Genomic DNA, 18,778 nt, shown 5'->3' with positions numbered 1-18,778 from the left:
TCACTGATAGACTATTGCTACATTTAGTGCTGAATGTCAGGCAGTGGCATATTATAGTACCTTTGTGTTTTGTTCTTTTCAAGAGCTTCTTTAAATGCACAGCGTAATATTTGGTATATTCCCTGTAGAGGGGGAAGAAAAAGAGTCATAACGTTTGTAAACTGCTGCATTTTCCCCTCAAAACCCCATTAAAAGATTGTCCAACAAATTGCAGCCTTTCAAAGCCACAGTGAGAGCAAGACCTAGCATGAAAGAATCCATATTTTGGGTGGGATGGGCATCGTGCATCCCGCCCCCACCCCCTAAACTGGGGAAGCATCCAGAAATATTATTAAAACATTAATTCAAAGGACTTCTGTTCTATATAGGTTCTTCTACCATGCTCATCACTGTAGTATCTGTCATTACAAATACTGACTATATAGGGATGATCTAGGTATACTTTAATCCTGCTTCAGCAGGGAGGTGGAGAGAGTGGACTAGATAACCTCTCGAGGTACCTTCTAACCCTACATTTCTATTATTCTAAATGACAGTAGCACTCAAAAGGCCCAATCAGGTTTATCTTTAGTGGCACAAGACCATGTTTTGGCTCTGTGCATTCGGCTAGTTCCATTGTCTTCCTATGTATCTGTGCATCTCTGTCAGAGCAACAAGCCTTGCAATCCTTGAGCAAGAACTACACAGCTAGTAATGGGAAGGTTCCCCGCACAATTAAAAAGCAAATATAGTGACACATAATTTACGTAACCCCTTTGGAGGGGATGCTCCTGAAGTACCACACTGAGACTCTAGGAGACTCTCTCCTGGACTACAACATTAATGGTGGCAGAGGCTCAGGTCAGTGTTTCCTTTGTAGCCTCGAGTCCCGTGCAGAGCTGGAACAAGCTGGAAGCTGCTGCAAGAACCAATCATAAAGCCAGAATTCAGAGAGAAAGGGTTTGGTTTTACTTTTGGTATTGCCTGTTGTAGTGGAGTGGATCCTAGTAGTCCACCAGCTGGACTGTCAGGGAGCTGGGAAGCCTGGGGGCTAGTCCAAATATCCTTCTGTTCTGTCAGAATTTTTTTAACCAATTCTGGGGAATTCTTCAATACCCCTAATATACACCTGCATTTTCATGATGCTAGATGCTTTTCACTAAAACAAATCTGATCAATAACCAAGGTGCCAGAGGCCTAACGGCACCTAAAGGGGCCTCTCATTGGATCCCAGCCCCAAGTATCAAATTCTGTCCACCTCACATTCAGAGTGACTTTGAAGCACTAGTACAGGGATCGGCAACCTTTGGCCCGCGGCCCACCAGGGTAAGCATCCTGGTGGGCTAGGCCAGTTTGTTTACTTGCCGCGTCCGCAGGTTTGGCTGATTGCGGCTCCCACTGGCCATAGTTCACCATCCCAGGCCAATGGGGGTTGCGGGAAGCGGCAGCCAGCACATCCTTTGGCCTGCGCTGCTTCCCGCCGCCCCCATTGGCCCAGGGCGGCAAACCGCGGCCAGTAGGAGCCACGATCAGCTGAACCTGTGGACCCGGCAGGTAAACAAACCAGCCCGGCCCGCCAGGGTGCTTACCCTGGTGGGCCGCGTGCCAAAGGTTGCTGATCCCTGCACTAGTAGTTACAAACATAGACCATGGCCTGTTTTTTACTTCAGGATCACTTCTCTCGCTCCTGACCTTGTTCCCACAGGTTGTCATTGGGCTGGGAAAGAACTCTGATAGGATTATGCTTTTTACTATCCCCTCCCAGTTCCAATTGCCCTGGTGGAAACCCCAGACCCAATGACCCCATGATGCATCCAAATAAACATTTAGGTCCAACTATGGCATCCAAACTCCCTACAAAAGAAACTCTATTTTACTGATTCAGGAACCATCCATCATTCATTAAATCCTCCACTTCTTGTTTTGACCTTAATAATAAATTCGGTTTCGCTATGACTGAGGAAGTAGCAGATTGCCAAGTGCAAAATACCCAACATATGGAAACCCCAACACATGGGGTGTGAAACTGAAGATGGCCAAGCCTGTAGTTCGTGCAAAGTAATCTTATTGGATGTCCCAGCCTTCCTTGCCAATTCCCATAATTTTGCTACTTTATTAGCAGTGAGTAGAGATACATAGATCCAACTCAATCTTCAGAAAAGCCTGCATCTTTGGAGAGTGGGCAGTGGGAGAGTCTGTTTTTGTCTTTTGCTGGTTGTCCTCCTAAATTAAGGAAATTGCTTAAAATAATAATAAAACAGGAACCAGGAAGCAGAGGACAGGACTAGATCTTATAACTCATAGGTGCCTTTGCCTGAACAGAGCCAGTTGTAGAATCTGGTTCTAAATTAGGTCATTTGACAAAAGTTATTTCTTGCTTTTGAGGGTGGTTTATAGTTAATGTATGTCATGATATCACTTTCAGCTACAGTATGTCATGTATCTGTGCCACACCAAGAGTCCTAGACCACTGTGATATCGGAGGTAACTCAACCAATCATCACACTTACTCTGCAGTTAATTTGCATGCAACAGTTTCATTGGTTGTATGAGGAAGACTGCACAGATGGTGGATTACTTGGCCCAACTGCCACAGTTCTTCAGAACCACCTACACAACAACACAACCAGCATGCAGAATAACCCCAAACACACAGCCTTTCATGGAAGCACACACCCCTCCTTCACTACCAGCACAAATCCACACAAATCTCCCATGTTTGTCATTCTGTGTGTCACTTTGAAGCCTAGAATGTATTCTGAGTCAGTATAAAGTGATGGAAATAGCACCATGCATGGCTGAGCACTCTTTTTTGTTCAGAATATCACCAGCTTCAATTCTCGCTGGGCCCAGTGAGAACCGGAAGAAGTATTAGAGTCCAAAGGTTCTATAGCAATTGAAAGGTGACAGTAGATTAGAGAAGGTGGGGATAACGGCTATGTGGGGTAATAAAGAAGTGGTTGCACCTCCAGCCAGGGGGCAGCTCTGTGCACAAACTTTGCGGAATGTGTCCAAATGGCAACATTGCTCACTGTAACCCAGCACATTGAAACAAGAGCCTGTTTTCAGCTCGTCTACACACATAACTTTATGAATTACACCCTGGTGACAGTATGGAATTTCAGCTTCTAATTCTCAGAGTAAAATGTCAGGGAAAATAAAGCCATAAAAATAAAAATATGCTATTGCTTAGACAGACTATCCAATGTAGATTGTAGAGGCATTATTTATTTCTACTTGTTATTGATGACCTTTAATAACTCGCTGTGGTTCCTAGTTGCTCTGATATTCATGAGTTGTAGGTCATTATCAATACCTCCTGGAAATATTTAACATATCCATAGTCACCCCTCCCCCCTTGTGTAGCATTTATACTTTACCGCTGGGATTTTCAAAGGAGCCTAAGAGAGTTAGGTACCCAAATACCATTCAAGAGGAATTGGCATCTAATTCCCATAGGTTCATTTGAAAAGTCCAGACTTCATAGGTGTGCAAGTATATATCCATTCTGAATAGCAGATGATATCACACATTTATCCACTCTAAGAAATAGATTTCTACTGTATTTTATCTTCTGTTATATTTCAGGAGTAAACGGCTTAGTGAAAAGAGAATATGAGACTAGTAATGAAAAAGAAAGAGACTCAATCTTTAAAAATTCTATAAATAAAGCCACATTCATAATGTGTATCTTAAACATGAAAAGGGGAAAACATAATATTCTCCACAGATCAACAATTTGTCATTGCGTAAAGCTTCTGTGCATGACATTGTCCAGGGATATGTATTGAGAGACAGATAAATAGGATAAAACAAAGAGTTTTATAAGCCTGAATACAATGTTTGGTTGGTGTAATAAAAGCAGTTGACAGACATCTAAAAATGCAAAGGTCTAAGAATTACTGTGTAACTACTGCATATTTATGTTTTCTTTGTTTCTTAAAATCACTGACAACTTGAAGGTGAAAATCCCATTGATTGCAGGGTTCTTGATGGGTTTTGTTTAATCAGTTGCTTTGGGAATAAGAACTAGTTTTAAATATAACCTAAGCATTAGGTTAATATTACTATGGAGTTCTCCATCGTATTTCAGAACTGTTGGTATTCCAACTAATTATGAGCTATTGCAAGCATGATATCAATTACTATTGGAATTAGTACATTTGGGTCACTCCAGAGAAACTTGTAATTTTTCATTACTTTCTATGTGTATGAGCAAGTCGAAGGTTGGGTCTGATTTTAACTTCTTCATTAATGAACTGGAAAAGAATGAAAGACGATCATTAATTAAACTCACAGCCAATATTAAACCAGGACATATTGCAAGCACTTAGGAAAATACTGATTAAATAAATATTGATTTACACACATTAGAAAATTGAGAGAAATTGTTTTTTAAAATGTCATTTCTAGCTGAATAAAAATCCATTTTGAGAACACTTATCCAAAACACAAACTTACTATCTAAGGCAAGGGTAGCACATGGAAAGCAATAATGCCCAGAAAGATTGGGGTTGGTAGTGGACAGCAAAGTAGATATACCAGGACTGATAGTAGCCTCTGTATTGAGGTTGCCTAAACATTTTTCATTATATCAAAAAATTCTATTTTGATCTTTTCCCCTGAGCACCATTCCTCCTGTGAACTGAATACAAATAATAATAATAATTAATATAATAGTGTGCAATTATATAATCAAACACTACATCATACTGCATTCATACAAGGGAGTAGAATTAAGGTTGCACAGACAAATCCTGTCATGTCCTGTCTTTAGAGTTCCTGAGTTTGTAAACCAAAATGATGTTCTTTTAATGCATGGGTGGGCAAACTATGGCCCGTGGGCCGGATCCACGAGCCATTTTAAGCTGGCCCGCGAGCCGCATCATGCGGCTCAGCCCCGCTCCAGCGCTCTGGCCAGGGCACTGGGTCAAGGGTTGCACCATGCAACTCGCCCCCTCTCCAGTGCTCCGGCTGGGGCACAGGATTGGGGGCCGCACCATGCGGCACCCGGAAGCCGGGGCATGGCCCTGGTCTGGCTCCTATGCGCTCCAATGGTCCCCTCCGGCGCTCCCATGGGAGCTGCAGGGGCAGTGCCTGTGGATGGGGCAGCATGCTGAGTCGCCTGGCCACGCCTCCGCATAGGAGCCGGAGAAGAGACATGCCACTGCTTCTGGGAGCTGCTTGAGGTAAGCACCGCTCAGATCCTGCACCCCTGAGCCTCTTCTCACACCCCAACCCCCTGCCCCAGCCCTGATCCTCCTCCCACCCTCCGAACTCCTTGGACGCAGCCCAGAGCACCCTCCTACACCACAAACTCCTCATACCCAGCCCCACGTCTTTCACAGGTGTGAAAAAACTACACCCCTGAGCAATGTAGTTATACTGACCTTAACCCACTGTGTAGAAAGTGCTACATTAGTGGGAGAGCTTCTGCAACATAGCTACGGCCTCTCACAGAAGTAGAGTTATTAAACCAACAGGAGAGCTCTCTTCCATCAGCTTAAAGTATCTTCAACAGACATGCTACAGCAGCACAGCTGCACCGGTATATATTTGTAGTGTAGATCTGCCCTTATTCTCCGTACCATGGATTGAAGTAGCTCCTATTGATTTCAATAGAGCCCCTGGAGTTTTGAGGTCACCAATACAAGGAAGACATTGATAAAATGGAAGGAATCCAGAGAAGATCAACTGATATTATAAAATTCTGAGGAAGATCATAAGAAAAGGCTAAAACAGGGATCGGCAACCTTTGGCATGTGGCCCACCAGGGTAAGCACCCTGGCGGGCCGGGCCGGTTTGTTTACCTGCTGCGTCCGCAGGTTCGGCCGATCGTGGCTCCCACTGGCCGCGGTTCCCCACTCCAGGCCAATGGAGGTGGCGGGAAGCGGCGCGGGCCGAGGGATGTGCTGGGCGCCGTTTCCCGCCACCTCCATTGGCCTGGAGTGGGGAACCGCGGCCAGTGGGAGCCGCGATTGGCCGAACCTGCAGACGTGGCAGGTAAACAAACCCTGGCGGGCTGCGTGCCAAAGGTTGCCGATCCCTGGGCTAAAATATGTACAGGTTGGCTAACAGATTACAAAGAGCTGAGTGATTACCAGACACATGATAGGCACCAACGTAAAGAAAGGGGAGGAACTGTACAGTGTCTCTTGGAAGAAATAGCGGGATGAAGATGAGCAGAGGAAGCTTGAACATAATATGAACACTTTCCTAATAATAAAGTCAGTTAATCTATGGAGTGGTCTCCCAGTCTCCAAAGGAATATACTGTAATGGTGGTTCCATCACTGAAGTTATTCAAAAGCATTTAAATAGAACAATCCTGCATTTGGAGATGATGGATTCATTAGGGCTCATAGGGCTTTCTGTCTCAGAAGTCAGATGCATATGTTGTTAATCAGAGTTCTGTGTGAATAAGGACTTCAGGATTGTCCCCACATATTTCCATTGACCAAAGCATCAGAACTACTTCACTTTCTGAAATTGCCATTTCCCATAGAAAATGAAACAACAGGGGAAAGGATGGAGTTACTTTCATCAACATCTTCCTTCCTTCCTTTTAGAGTTTTGGGCTTGGGTTATTCCAGTGTCATTTGAATTCTTTCTGTGTTTGTAAGGGAACTATCCCAAACAATTTGTTTATAAAGTGAAATCATTGTATTGCATTAAATTGTCTTTCCGCATTATGCTGCTGTCAAAGAATGATGATAAATATAAACCATCAAACATGGCAAATTTGTTTTCATTAGGAAGCTTTTCAATTGTGTCTGTACGTTGTTTCCTAAGCTTCTTATATGTAACCTCTAGGAATTGCAGGGAGATGAGAGGCACACAGATTGCCTGCCTGCTTTTTATTTCCTCTCCTGAGATTTCACTACTGCTTCTAGCAAGCTTAAAATAATCTTTACACAAACAAATCTATTCTTTTGTCTTACTTAGCCTTATCTATCAAGCCCATTTCAAGAGTGTGGATATGAGCAAAATAATTATATGCATTTCAAGATGTTGTAAGCTATATGCAGGACCAGAATACTAATGTGTTTTAGGGCATTGGAATTGGAAGCAGATAGCAGGGCAGTGCCATATTGATATTTCTTATACAATTACAAGGTCTTTTATTGATTTCACTAAAACGTATGTATATATTCTCTTGAAGCCTAAACCATCCCAGGAATCATGCTATATTAGAAATGTTTATTTTTAGATAATCTGAAACATTATTTGAAAAAAGAAAAATAAAGTCAGTGTTAATAGGACTATCATCAACAGCGGATGCACAAATGTTAGCATGTTTTCAGTGTTATTGCTCTACAGCTCCATTAATGGATGTTTTGTCGTTTCACAAATCCCTCAATATACATAACAGTAAGAGGGGTCCCATTTCTCATGACTGGACTAGAAAGTTCAAACTACAAATGAAATAATAATTCTCTCATGATAAAATTGTAATAATAGTAATCACAATAATAAAAAGAAACAGTTTAATAAACATAATAAGTTTATATTTTGTATATGTCCCTCCTTCACAAACTAATAGAAACACAACTGTTATGGTAGAGTTCATGATTCTAAGGAATGGTAGGAGGGAGAACAGTACAATAAAGACAATGGATTTCAAGAAGGCAGACTTTAGCAAACTCAAGGAGTTGGTAGATAAAATCCCAAGGGAAGCAAATCTAAGGGGAAAAACAATTGAAGACAGTTGGCAGTTTTTCAAAGAGATATTATTAAGGGCACAAGAGCAAACTATCCCACTGTGTAGGCAAAATAGGAAGTATGGCAAGAGACCACCCTGGTTTAACCAGGAGATCTTCAATGATCTAAAACTCAAAAAAAGAGTCCTACAAAAAATGGAAACTCGGTCAAATTACAAAGGATGAATATAAACAAATAACACAAGTATGTAGGGACAAAATTAGAAAGGCCAAGGCACAAAACAAGATCAAACTACCTAGGGACATAAAGGGCAACAAGAAAACATTCTAAAAATACATTAGAAGCAAGAGGAAGACCAAGGAAAGAGTAGGCCCATTACTCAATGGGGAGGTGGGGGTGGAGGGAGAGACAATAACAGAAAATGTGACAATGGCAGAGGGGCTTAATGACTTCTTTGTTTTGATTTTCACCAAAAAGATTGGCGGTGACTGGACGTCTAACATAGTGAATGCCAGTGAAAATGAGGTAGCATCAGAGTCTAAAATAGGGAAAGAACAAGTCAAAAATTACTTAGACAATTTAGATGTCTTCAAATCAACAGGGCCTGATGAAATGCATCCTAAAATACTCAAGGAGCTGAGTGAGGAGATATCTGAGCCATTAGCAATTATCTTTGAACAGTCATGGAAGATGGGAGACATTCCAGAAGACTGGAAAAGGGTAAATATAGTGCCCATCTATAAAAAGGGAAATAAGAACAACCCGGGTAATTACAGACCAGTCAGCTTAACTTCTGTAGCTGAAAAAATAATGGAGCAAATAATTAAGAAATCAAATTGCAAACACCTAGAAGATAATGAGGTGATAAGTAACAGTAAGCATGATTTGTCAAGAACAAATCATGTCAAACCAACCTGATAGCTTTCTTTGACAGGGTAACAAGCCTTGTGGATAGGGGAGAAGTAGTAGATGCGGTATATCTTGACTTTAGTAAGGCTTTTGTTACTGCCTTCATGACCTTCTAATAAACAAACTAGGGAAATACAACCTACATGGATCTACTATAAGGTGGGTGCATAACTGGTTGAAAAATTGTTCCCAGAGAGTAGTTATCAGCAGTTCACAGTCATGCTGGAAAGGCATAACGAGTGGGGTCCCGCAGGGATCGGTTCTGGGTCAGGTTCTGTTCAATATCTTCATCAATGATTTAGATAATGGCATAAAGTGTACACTTATAAAGTTTGCGGATGATACCAAGCTGGGAGGGGTGGCAAGTGCTTTGGAGGGTAGAATTATAATTCAAAATGATCTGGACAAACTGGAGAAATGGTCTGAAGTAAGTAGGATGAAATTCAATAAGGACAAATGCAAAGTACTCCACTTAGGAAGGAACAATCAGTTGCACACATACAAAATGGGAAATGACTGCCTAGGAAGGAGTAAATGCGGAAAGGGTTCTCGGGGTTATAGTGGATCACAAGCTAAATATGAGTCAACAGTGTAACACTGTTGCAAAAAAAGCAAACATCATTCTGGAATGTATTAGCAGGAGTATTGTAAGCAAGACACAAGAAGTAATTCTTCCGCTGTACTCCGCACTGATTAGGCCTCAACTGGAGTACTGTGTCCAGTTCTGTGTGCCACATTTCAGGAAAGATGTGGACAAATTGGAGAAAGTCCAGGTAAGAGCAACAAAAAGGATTAAAGATCTAGAAAACCTGATCCATGAGGGAAGATTGGGTTTGTTTAGTCTGGAGAAGAGAAGACTGAGAGGGGACATGATAACAGTTTTCAAGTACATAAAAGGTTGTTACAAGGAGAAGGGAGAAAAATAGTTCTTAACCTCTGAGGATAGGACAAGAAGCAATGGGCTTAAATTGCAGCAAGGGAGGTTTAGGTTGGATATTAGGAAAAACTTCATAACTGTCAGGGTGGTTAAGCACTGGAATAAATTGCCTAGGAAGGTTGTGGAATCCCCATCATTGGGGATTTTTAAGAACAGGTTGGACAAACACCTGTCAGGGATGGTCTAGATAATATTTAGTCCTGCCAAGAGTGCAGGGGACTGGACTAGATGATCTCTCAAGGTCCCTTCCAGTTCTATTATTCTATGTTTATGTCCAGACCTGAAATTCCATTGTACTTGCTATAGCTCTCTACTGAGTGTATAGTAAACTTGGAAATGCCCTGTCCTGAGATGTACTTACTCCATACAAGGAATTATTTCATGCTGGGGAGCATCAATAAAAGATCAAAGATTTTCAGAATGAACACACTATATTTCAAGGGACTTAGAAAATGGTTTATGTTTGTATTTAAGTTGCTTTTTTCCAAAGGGACCTTGCATATATTCTAGCTCCCATTTACCCAGCTCTTGACAGCGCACTAGATTTAAGGTAGGTTGCAAAAAAGCACATGTATATTCATAAAAAAATAAACTGTATTCAGGCACTGGGAAAACACTTTTTATTGCATTTATTTTTCTTTGTGAGTTTGGTGGATTTTAGTGTTCATGGAAATGGGAGATTTATAGCATTGGCTGGTGCGAGGCACAGTGCTGATAGGAGCTGTGCATTAACATCTCATACATCTCTGCAAAGGCACTTCAGTCCTGACTTACAGCATTGGCTAACTATGCATCCCCTGAGCGGAGGTTGTCATGCTTGTGTTGACTTGTATGGTGGTTTTGTGAGCTAGACATTGTTGCATGGGGGACTGTAATGAAACCACCAAACTAAATTCACCTTTTCCCACATCCACAAGGTAAAACTAATGTTTCAAAGGTATGAAGCAAGCACATTAGTCCACTAGACTCTCAAGGTAGCTTACTAGCCTCAGCATCAATGGCTCTATGCTCCCTTCACCTGCAGAGCAAAGCCTATGTCCACAGAATGGGAGCCTTCCACAGCTGCAGCACGCTCCTCCATTCTACCATCATGGAAGCCCCCTTTGAGTGGAGTAGCTGTTCTTGTTGTGTAAGGATGCAGGATGTTTCTCAAACCAAAGATCATCCTCCACTTTGGAAGCTGGGTCTCTAGGCTATAGGGGCAGAACAGACTGGTAGAATGAGGCTTACAGTGGGATATCATTGCTCTGTTATGTAATGGTTAAATCAAAATAATGTAGTTGCTTAAATGCAAGCCTTAGTAGTAAGACCACACCTTCCGTGTGGGCTCCTTGTTGTTCAATCTGCACCAAGTTGGAGGGAAGGGGGATAGGTCTGAGGCACCGTAAAGGGATAAAGACTAGTATTCTTCTGGGGTCAGAGACCTGCAGCTGGCTAATTCGCCCCACCTGCTGCACCTGGGAAAAGCCAGGCAACCTAATTGACTGATCCTTATAAAGGGAGGAGCAGGAACTAAAAAAGGGGGCTGCAATTCTTGCCAGAGACTGGAGTAACTGCTGGGAGAAGGAGTGGGTCTAAGAAAGTGATGGACAGCAGGGAGGCTGGGGAAATCCCTGTTATCACAAAAAAGGCTCTGAGGTAAGAACCAGGAACTTTAGGGTTGATGAGATCATGGGGTGAGGGACAGACTTAGGGGATAGGAACTTAAACCTATACAGACTTTGGTGGGAGAGACTGTGAAGATGTGATCCAGGTTTTCTTTAAGAAGGCTTGAAATAAAACCCACACTAATTAATCTGACTGGAAACTATCCTCCCTTGATTTTGTGATAGGGCCCCAGGCAGGATTTTCTGAGGGAGGGAGCTGGATCTGCAGGCACAAGCCTGGGAGCAGCCAGAAGAGGGTGCTATAAGGTAGTCCTTTACAAGCAGCAAGAAAGGCTCTTTCAAATTCTTCTCCACATACACCCATCAGGGCCGGCTCCAGGCACCAGCTTAACAAGCAGGTGCTTGGGGCGGCCAAGGGAGAGGGGCGGCATGTGCGGCAATTTGGGGGCGGCAGGTCCCTCACTCTAGGAGCGAAGGACCTGCCGCCGAACTGCTGCCGCTGATCGCAGCTTTTTTTTTTTCCCCCCCCCAATTGCTGCCGCCGGTCGCGATTGCGATCGTGGCTTTTTTTTTTTTTTTTTTTTTGCTTGGGGTGGCAGAAATGCTGGAGCCGGCCTTGACACCCATACACACATTGAAAAATGATGGAAAGTGGCTCTACTGAAACAGTAGACACTGGATACTGACCTCTGCCTTGACACAGAGAGTGAAGCCATCAAGTCCAGTTTCGTCCTGGGTGAATAGAAAAAACATATATTATACTAGGCACAACATGCAGACTTGCCTAAGGACATACAGCACAGTGGTGGCAAATTTTCTCCAAAAGTTTAACCCTTTCCTTGTATTGAAAGACCGAATGTACCTGTGTATCATACCTTTATGTGACAATGGACTTTGGAACAGCCCAGAAGCTGAGTTTCAGGCTTCCGGAACAGAAGCATTTTTGAATTTCTGAACCATCCACCCTTAGCATTGGAAATTGACTATAAAAGAACACTCTGAATCCTTGCTGCCTCCCTAAATTGACTGACTTGGAAACTGTGCTGCACATGCATGGAAAGGTTAGTCATTTGGAAGATACATGAGCAGTACTTCCAGAGCTAAGCCCTCCACATTCTCACAAGAGAAACAAACATAGAGGCTGTACTATAAGCTAAAAATAACAGATTCCCCCTACCCTGTAATCTACAGCTGGGCAGGCTGCAACTTTATTTAATTAGCTGACAATATTTAATAGACAATTGCTTTCCTAATTTATTTTATGGTCATCAAAGAATTCTTATAGTTTATGGTTTCCTTTAATATTTTGGCACAGCAGATTACCTTTCCAGATTCATCTTATTTTGAAAGTGTTAAATATAGCCATTGGCAGCACTCCTGCTCAATCTTTTCATTCCATCCCTTGGAGTTACTCAACATTGTTTAACTCTACCAACTCCTGAGAAGCTTACTCTGAACTTGGCAATTTCATCCGGCTTCATTCTCCCCAACTCAGCTGATCAAATCACCCATTTATTTTCATTTTCACTTTCACTTGGTGCATCAGATGGTGAATCAGTGTTCTTCATTTCTTTCTATCTCATCAGTCTCTCACTCTGGGTAAACTCCCTCTCGGGGGGGGGAGGGGACCCAGCAGATTTTCCATATAAGTTTTCTGCAATTTGTAAAAAGTATTGAGCATATACATAAATAAGGTACAATGTTAAATACCTGAAATATCGCGAGAAAACCTGCAACTGGCCAGCCTGTTAAACTCAGAATATCAGTCAGGTTAGCTCCTTTTTATTTTTTGGCTTTCAGTCTCGATCTCAGATCCAAGGGAAAGGGGTTGTGAGGCCCATCATGTTTGTTTCACTGTGTTTAAACAAAAGCCCTGTGACTACAAGGTTTTTTTTTTCCCCTCCGTCTATTTTCCCTTGCCTGTTTGAACTTAACGTGATTCACTTGATATCTACATCTATATTTACTATCTTTCCATCAAGCTGCAGTTTATCAGGAAGCAACTTTCACAGAAAATGACATAATGGCATCAGTATGCAGGGACTTGCACAGTATTCTGTTATATTTATTCAGTGTGTTTGTCTGTGTATAATAATTTACTATTATTGTCTGAATTCCTACTGGTGTGTAAATCATGCAGGGTTTATGTTTCATTCCCAGTGGTTTCTGGTCCTCTGATATTTGCCATCATTCTAAAGCTTTGGAACAGGTAAGAGATTAAAATCTGATGATCTCAAACATTCTCCTATTATAACTACCTATGCAGACCCTTCCCTGCCACTGCCTTTGAGACTCAACATGCTGCAGTACTTCTAACTGCTCCCTGGAATCATTCTTGTCAGTGTCCAAAGCACTTGCAAGTAGGGATCAGTTCCCGTGCAATTTAATAGAATGTCAGAATCCTTTATTTCTGGTAGGGAAGCATCAATATTGCAAGAATGATCCCCCTCCCTCAGCACCTGCTGGCATCCCCTGTGGAGTTCAGAGTTACTAATGGGGGGAGGTCATTACCCATAAGTTCAGAACCTTTAGCAAGGAAAAAGAGCTAAACATGAACCTGTCATCTTCTCTTATTTCATTTATTTTCACCTGTCTAATATTAAATGGAACAATTCCTAATGTAAAGGTACATAAATTAGAGGTGTAGTATGTCCTTTTCAATCCTGACTCTTGGAGATATTATATAACTATATAATAAAGTGAAGTATTTAACAATTAGTTGATAAACAGGTTGAAAAATCCCATCATAGTAGCACATCTGTATGTGGAAAACAGAACAAAATGCTTTTAAATATCAGGTGAATTTGAAAAATACCAAATATGGCCTCCTGCTCAGAGGTGGATTAAGGTTCCCTTGGCCAGAGCAAGTGGGGGGGGGGGCCCTCCCCACAACTTCCACCTGCGGTCTCGCCCACAACCCCACCCCTTTCTGCCCCTTCCCAGCCCGCCCCTGTTCCAGCCAGGGTCCCCCCTAGATTACTCCCCCACCGCGGCCCCCGCAACCCATTTGCTCCTTTCTGCCCCCTCCCACTGCAGGGGTTGGAGTGCGGGAGGATGTGCAAGGTATAGTCTCTGGCCAGGAGGCACTTACCACAGGCAACTCCTGGCTGGCGGCACAGCAGGGCTCAGGCAGGCTGCCTGCATGCAGGCCGTGGCCCCATGCCACTCCAGGAAGCGGCTGCGGCTGGCTGCTACAGGCACATCTCTGCGCGTCCCTTGCGGGGAAAGGGGGCAGCAGGTCTCCGTGCACTGCCCGCACCCACAAGCAATGCCCCCGCAGCTCCCCTTGGCTGGTTTCCGAGATGCGCAGAGACATGCCAGCAGCAGCCAGCCACTTCTGGGAGTGGCGTGGGGCCACGGCAGGCAGGCAGCCTGACTGAGCGCACCGCTGCGCCGCAGGACTTTTAGCAGCCCGGACTCGGAGATCGTGAGGGGGCAGAGGGGGCCTGACAGAAATGTTAGTCATGGCAGGCCGGGCAGAAATGTTAGATGGGCCAGAACCAACCCGTGGGTCATATTTTGCCCACCCCTGCTGTAGAGTCTGGTGGCCTCTCACCAGTGCAGCTGAGGCCTGATTTATACTACAAAGTTAGGTCAGTATAAGCTGCTTTGCATCAACCTAGTTGTGCATGCATCTACACTTTAAATTTGTCATCTAATGATATAAACTTTCCTTCCATTATGCCAACACAGAACATCACCTCCCTGAGTGGCTTTGAGAAATGGTCAATATGTCGAGGTCTCTGCAGCACAAATGTAGACACTGCATTACCTATCTCAACCCTACTAGCCGCTGTCACAATGCCCAACACTGAACACTCTGGTCACACTTGTGAACTCCACTGCCCCAGGGTCACAGAGACCAGAAACTCCATACCCTTTAAAACCCTGTGAATGTTTGAAATACCATTTCCTGATTGTCCATCTTGGCAAGCACACCTAGCAGTTCTCCATTGTTGCATGCAACTCCCTGGATGACCATGCCAGCTACATGCTGCTGGTATGCTCTGGCCTGGAGTAGACAGGAGATATTAGATCTCCTGGGCCCATGAGGAAAGGAGGTTGTAGAAGCACAACTATGGAGTAGCTGTAGAAATGTGGAGATTGCATGGGGGATGCTGGTGAAGGGGTATGACAAGGATCAGTAGCAGTGCCATATGAAAGCAAAGGAGCTGTGGCAAGCATATCAGAAGGCTAGGGAGGCCAACAGTGATCTGATGCTGAGCCACAGACCTGCTGCTTTTACAAAGAGCTGCCTGCTATACTTAGCAGAGACCCCACCTTTGAGAAGCCAGAAGTATAGGCCCCGGTGTGAACACAGAGTAGGACGACATGCAACTGTGGGGGAGGGGGACATGAGTCCACCTATGCCATGAGCCAGGACCTTTTGAGACTCCACCACAGTCCAGTCACTCCTGGAAGTGGAGATGCAAGATGCCAGATGATGAGAGTTGCACCCTTGGCTACCTGCCCATGGTGAACCACACTATGCATCAAAACAAGCTCTCCTGGTGAGTATGTGCAGCACCAATGCAAGGAGCCAAGAATGCATGTGCACAAACAATATAGCAACTATAACAGCTTGTGTTGGAAAGAGTTTCTAGTAAAGGCATTCTTAGTCTTCGACAAACTCACTTTGAATCATCAAATCATTCAAGTAGCTAATCAATAATAATTAGGGCAGGTCAAAATTTTTCGTTTTAAACGTTTTAAAATGAAGAGGCATTTTTTTCCGAAGCTGAAAACCTTGGTGAAAGGTATCTATTCTTCAGCCTCAACTTTCTAGCTTCTCATCAAATTTCAATAGTTTGATATTTCTATAATTTATTTTGCTTTCTCCTCCTTCCTCCTCTTCCTCCTTCCAATCCCCATCCATTTTGCTACTGAATGAAATAGAATGAGCAATGTCCAAGTTTTGTTTTCCCCGACTGCATCATTTTTCTCTCCTTCTTTCATTTTTCCCTTTTGCTACTTTGTACCGTTTCAAAGGATGAAGAGGTTTTGAAAAGTTGCAAAAACATGACAGACGCTCACCCAAATCCTGACATCATTCTACTGCATTCAGAGGCAAATGGAAAAATTATAAAAAGGGAAGGGACAAAATGTTGAAGAACAGAGATGACTAAAAAAATGAAATACTGGGAAAAAAATTTGTTCAGAAAATGTTTCACAAAATATTATTTTTAAAGGTATTTTATTTCAGAAAAAAAGTAATTTTTAATGTATTTCTTTCTTTAAACCATTTCCAGTAATAGAGATAATTTTCTGCATATAAGACAGGAAAACCTTTGCAGCATATTTGGGTCCTGATCCTGCAAGCACTTACACATGTGTTAACTTTACTACTTTCAGTAGTCCCACTGAATTCAATGGAACCACTAACAGTAGTGAAATTAAACATATTTACAAGTGTCTGCAGGATGAGGGCCTGAGGAAGCAAACAACATTATCTACCTGAGACAGTGCATTCATTAGACTTTTTTTGTGATTGTAGCATGAAAAAAATTCATGATCCACCTCTTTAAATATTTACATCCACATTAAAGGATATAACTTCAGCTTGCGTCCCTGAAACTTCACCTATCTTGTTTATTCAGACCCTGCCCAAATATTTTTGTTCAATTTAATTAAGATGATCAGTTATGGACAAATTTAATTAGGAATATTATCAGTCATGGAGTAGTTTAGTTTATAAATTTAATTCTGTTTAGAGAACCAAAATATAACCTTTACATCAGTGAAGGGTGCATGCATTTTTGATTTCCTGATTCTACAACATGCCTACAAAATCTCAAAGTACATCTAAAATTACCCAATGTGGTACAATTTGTCCAGAGACTTGTTTCCTTTTCAGCAATCAGGGAACAATCATTAGACCCTTTTTATAAGATAATGCATATACACTTTAGATACTACCTCTAATATACTAATTGGACAGTAAATGTCAAGCTCTAATTTATTTCCTTTTTAAAAAGAGAAAAACCAAGGCAGCCTTCCACACTCAAACAGGTGAGGTTACCTTTTATGTAAGTAAACAAAGATGGGCTAATATTTTCCCACTTTTCATATAAATCTAAAACTGGACACATCTGTGGATACAAGGAATGATTAAGGCCCTGATTTAATAGTAGGCCTTAAGCATGTGCTTAACTTTAAGTACTTGAATAGTCCAAATGACTTCAAGATAATTAATGTTAGGCATGTGCAAAAGTATCTTGCTGAAATAGGGCTTAGAACAACAATTCTTTCATGACAAATGGCATCTAACACTCCAGTGATTCAGCGATAAAAAAATCTGTGTATAGGCTACTAAAATAAGAAAACATGAGAAATAAGTAATTAATCTTGAGGAAAGTACATGTGCCTCATTATATTCTTGTCACTATTTACACATATTACATAGGATGGACCACGGGCTTTAGAATTGTCACCACAGCACAATGGGACCAAAATCTGTGGCAAACACCCCTACATTCTGCAATATTCATTCTGTCGTAAACATGCTGAATTCTGGTATTGTGTGAAAATGCCATAGTCATGGTATGTAATCACAGCATCCATGGGAAATCAAGTGAGATACTATGGCAGTTCACACCATTCAGAGCCACTGTTTCAGGCTCTTTGCAATCTTAGTTGGGTACAACTTTACACTCAGTTCACATTTTCTAAGGGCTTGTCTGTACAGAGTATCTGGCAAGCTGCAGTGTAAACCTACAGTGAACTAGCTTGCTATGCACTAATTGTCTGTGTTTAGCAGTAGATCAAAGCACTCTGTGGAAATTCCAGTGCATGGTAGCAGAGTCTACATGGACCGTTAGCGCTGAGCAGGCTGGTGATCTGTAGACTTTCACCTTAGCTTACTGCTAATTAACTCTCTATATAGACAAACCCTGAATTCTCTCCACACATAAAGACTAGACAATTATTTTTAAATGAAAAGCTGAGATTCTAGAACACAATTCTGTGGCAAAGGACAAGCTGTGTGACTAATTCCACAATCATGGAATATATGGAACCTGTTAATAATACTAGCAATGTAGGGATCTTGCCAGATCTTTGGATGAAAACTGAAATATTTTGATTAAGATATGCCATCACAATGCCCCATGGATGTAGTTTGTTGCCTCATGTTCCCCATTAACCTCTGTGGGCCAGGGTCCCAAAAGAGGCTTGATCTCCCATTATGCACCATGACCATGGGGTTCCAATGGTGATTATTCTCACCACCAAGCAAGACTGTGGTGCACCATGAGAGATGTCGTCTGAGCAGAGATCCCAACTGATGGAGGAAAATGGGAACATGAGGTATCCAAACAACACCTACCATGAAGTACCATGGAAGCATTTTCAAATAAAAATCTTACAGATTCAGCTAAAATATTTTGGGTTTCATTTTTTTAAAAAGACAAAAAAAATCAAGTTTTCTGTGGAAAATGTCAGTGAAAATGATTTTTTTTTAAATTGTCAACGTTTTATGAAGAAAAAAAATTCTCACCAGCTCTGGTTCAGGCATTCAGAGCAAGAGTCTCAATTAGTGTAAAATGGTGTAGCACTATTGAAGTCAATGAAACTACGCCTATTGACATTAAGGCCAGCTACTCAGCTGGTGTAAAGCATACATTCCAAATAGATGAGCCTTGCATTTCATTTACATTGCAAAGGAAGACTTAAGGATACACTAACTG

The sequence above is a fragment of the Emys orbicularis genome, chromosome 3, assembly GCF_028017835.1.
Source record: "Emys orbicularis isolate rEmyOrb1 chromosome 3, rEmyOrb1.hap1, whole genome shotgun sequence".
NCBI lineage: Eukaryota > Metazoa > Chordata > Testudines > Emydidae > Emys > Emys orbicularis.
Note: the sequence above shows the minus strand (reverse complement) of the source record.